Source organism: Mandrillus leucophaeus, unplaced genomic scaffold (genome assembly GCF_000951045.1).
Source record: "Mandrillus leucophaeus isolate KB7577 unplaced genomic scaffold, Mleu.le_1.0 Scaffold141, whole genome shotgun sequence".
Lineage (NCBI taxonomy): Eukaryota > Metazoa > Chordata > Mammalia > Primates > Cercopithecidae > Mandrillus > Mandrillus leucophaeus.
The window spans coordinates 1,414,631-1,414,970 of record NW_012101377.1 but is presented as its reverse complement, the minus strand read 5'-3'; positions in this window follow the sequence as shown (position 1 = coordinate 1,414,970).

The window sequence follows — 340 nt, the reverse complement described above, 5'->3', positions numbered from 1 at the left end:
CACCCCAGCCTCAGTCTCCTCCCTGTAAAAAGGAGGTAATAGCAACCCTTACCTACAGTGAGTATCTTCAGTATGGCTCCCGTGGCACCCATCTCTCTGATGTGCCCACTGGCATATTCGGTTTACCATCTCATCCCACCCCATGGTAGGAACCAGCCTGTAGCCCCCTGGAGCAGGAAGCAGGACGCTTCCCTAGAAGTCCTCTTCAGACTCACGCTTGTTTTACTTTGGAAAGATACTGGCTAGGGCGTTGGTGTCAGAGCCCCGGATTTTCATGCAGTGAGGTCTGCATCTAGCTCCAGCGCCTACCAGCAGTGTGACTTGACAAGTCACGTCCCCT